The sequence below is a fragment of the Musca vetustissima genome, unplaced genomic scaffold, assembly GCF_032173495.1.
Source record: "Musca vetustissima isolate MV318-11 ecotype Yass unplaced genomic scaffold, APGP_CSIRO_Mvet_v1 utg45215, whole genome shotgun sequence".
Classification (NCBI taxonomy): Eukaryota; Metazoa; Arthropoda; class Insecta; order Diptera; family Muscidae; genus Musca; species Musca vetustissima.
The window spans coordinates 1-2,693 of record NW_026882277.1 but is presented as its reverse complement, the minus strand read 5'-3'; the positions used below and the strand labels follow the sequence as shown (position 1 = coordinate 2,693).

The 2,693-nt window shown below is 32.6% G+C and overlaps 1 non-coding gene across 1 annotated transcript; it reads left to right on the top strand.

Annotated features, from left to right (window-relative positions):
* Positions 1 to 559: 559 nt before the first annotated feature.
* Positions 560 to 631, top strand: Trnac-gca (transfer RNA cysteine (anticodon GCA)). Its single transcript has one exon. It is a non-coding gene; the product is annotated as a tRNA-Cys (tRNA).
* The last annotated feature ends 2,062 nt before the right edge of the window (positions 632 to 2,693 follow it).

Genomic DNA, 2,693 nt, shown 5'->3' with positions numbered 1-2,693 from the left:
GAGATGGTTTCTTGAAAAAATATTCTTTAAAAAATCTTGTGTGGCTCTTGAAAAAATATTCTTTAAAAAATCCACGCCTTGTAGAGATGGTTTCTTGAAAAAATATTCTTTAAAAAATCCACGCCTTGTGTGGCTCTTGAAAAAATATTCTTTAAAAAATCCACGCCTTGTAGAGATGGTTTCTTGAAAAAATATTCTTTAAAAAATCCACGCCTTGTAGAGATGGTTTCTTGAAAAAATATTCTTTAAAAAATCCACGCCTTGTGTGGCTCTTGAAAAAATATTCTTTAAAAAATCCACGCCTTGTGTGGCTCTTGAAAAAATATTCTTTAAAAAATCCACGCCTTGTGTGGCTCTTGAAAAAATATTCTTTAAAAAATCCACGCCTTGTAGGGATTTTTTCTTGGAAAAATATTCTTTAAAAAATCCAGGCCATGTGTGAATCCTTGAAAAAATATTTTTTAAAAAAAACCACGCCTTGTGTGGCTCTTAAAAAATGTTCTTTAAAAAATTTAAATGGTAATTTCATATGTGTTAATTTTTGCGAACAATTCATCGTGGGGATATAGCTCAGTGGTAGAGCATTCGACTGCAGATCGAGAGGTCCCCGGTTCAAACCCGGGTGTCCCCTGACAAAAAACTTTTTTTAATTTATTTATTTTTTTATAATTTAATTTTTTTTAATATAAAATATTGTTCAAACCTACATTTTTCACTTTAACAGGACAAGCAGGGTTCGATTTATTTACATTTTTTTTAATATTTCTATGATATTATTTTATATTTTGTTTTGAGAAGTTACCGATAAAACAAAACAGCACACCGATAAATGAGACAAAATTTACACACACATACACATATATTTTTATATAATTATTTACACGTTTTTAAGTATTTTTTAATTTAATTTTGAATTATCATTTTTAAATTTTTTTCAAATAAGGAAAATTTATTTTTTTCCTGCTGTATTTTTTCACTTATCGTGGTTTATGTGGATCGAAACAAAATATATTGAATTTTTATTTCTTTGTTACACTTCACTTGGAGAGCACCACTTATATATTTAATTTCATGCTTTCCACCAAAAGCAGAATATTAAGATTTAAAGAGGCAGTATATAATAACAATAATAAAAACCCGATGCGAACGACGAAAAAACGTTTCGTATTTTATCTTCCCACTACTGCCTGAAAATTTATATTATTATTTTTTTTCAATTTTTTATGATTTTCTTGTTTTGTTTGTTTTTTTGTTTATCCACTTCTTGAACGTCTTTAACGCGTTTAAGGATTTGAACGTTGCACCACCGTTGTCACATTCATACCGTACCGAAGGTTTAAAAACAACTGAATGAAATTTTGTTATTCTTCCTCCTGAACAGCAGAACGAACACTCGACGGCAGCTTGGAAAAGCTACGAGGATGGCCGGGCAGATTTTGAAGAGAGAGGGCGGCCCGAACTGTGTTATGAAAATATGCATGAAAACAAAACTCCCAGAAATGAAAAAAATCAAAACACAAAGCAGCGGCATTCCTTTACAAAACACTGGGAGCCAGAGAGCTTTTTTATAGCAACCGAAAGCTTTTGAGAATGTATGGAATCCCAAAGAGCCAAGAGAGTGTGGATTTCTCTCTTACAGGTTGTTGAAATGCAGTTTTTTGTGGGGGTTGTTCGATGTAGCCCGAAAGCAGACAGACCTGCCGACCGGACCGATATCAACACAATGGCAACGACCACAATAACAACAAAAAACAACAGCAACAAAAAACACCTGTAACACTTTGTGACATAAATAAAAATGTGGTCGATGATATAAATTACATGGTGCAATACAGTGGGACCAAAATAATATTTTTAAGGACCATTACAAAGCTTGGATTTTGTAAAGAATATTCTTTCAAAGGCCAATCAAGGCGTGTTTTTTTAAGAATATGTTTTGAAGGACCAGAAAAGGTGTGGATTTTTTAAAGACCAGAAAAGGCGTGGATTTTTTAAAGACCAGAAAAGGCGTGGATTTTTTAAAGACCACAAAAGATGTGGATTTTTTAAAGACCAGAAAAGGCGTGGATTTTTTAAAGACCAGAAAAGGCGTGGATTTTTTAAATACCAGAAAAGGCGTGGATTTTTTAAAGACCAGAAAAGGCGTGGATTTTTTAAAGACCAGAAAAGGCGTGGATTTTTTAAAGACCAGAAAAGGCGTGGATTTTTTTAAGAACAGAAAAGGGGTGGAATTTTTAAAGACCAGAAAAGGCCACTTTGGGCCACTGTGTCAAAGTTGTTGCCAGCATTTCTGTGTCGCATTAAAGTGCCGGTAAAAATATTTGTTTGTCTTATGTCAACAATATGAAAGAAAATTATATTTTAAAATGAGAGTAACAATAAATTATAGCAAACATTCTCTATCAATTTTGTTGTAATACAAATTATAGAACACCTATAAGAATTTGAACATTTTGTTCTCTCTCTCTCTCTCTCTCTCTCTCTCTCGGTGTACATATCTCTTAATTCAGCAAATCTCAGCATTCATACAATGTCGGTAGAAGGAAATCGAGTAAATGTTGGGCAAAACTATATTGGTCGGAAAAGTCATTAACATATCGAATTGTTCGAACTTCGAAAAATATATTTTAAAAAATCCACGTTTAGTTCGATCCACGAAATGTTTTCCTATAGGAACAAATCTGGCTTCAGTG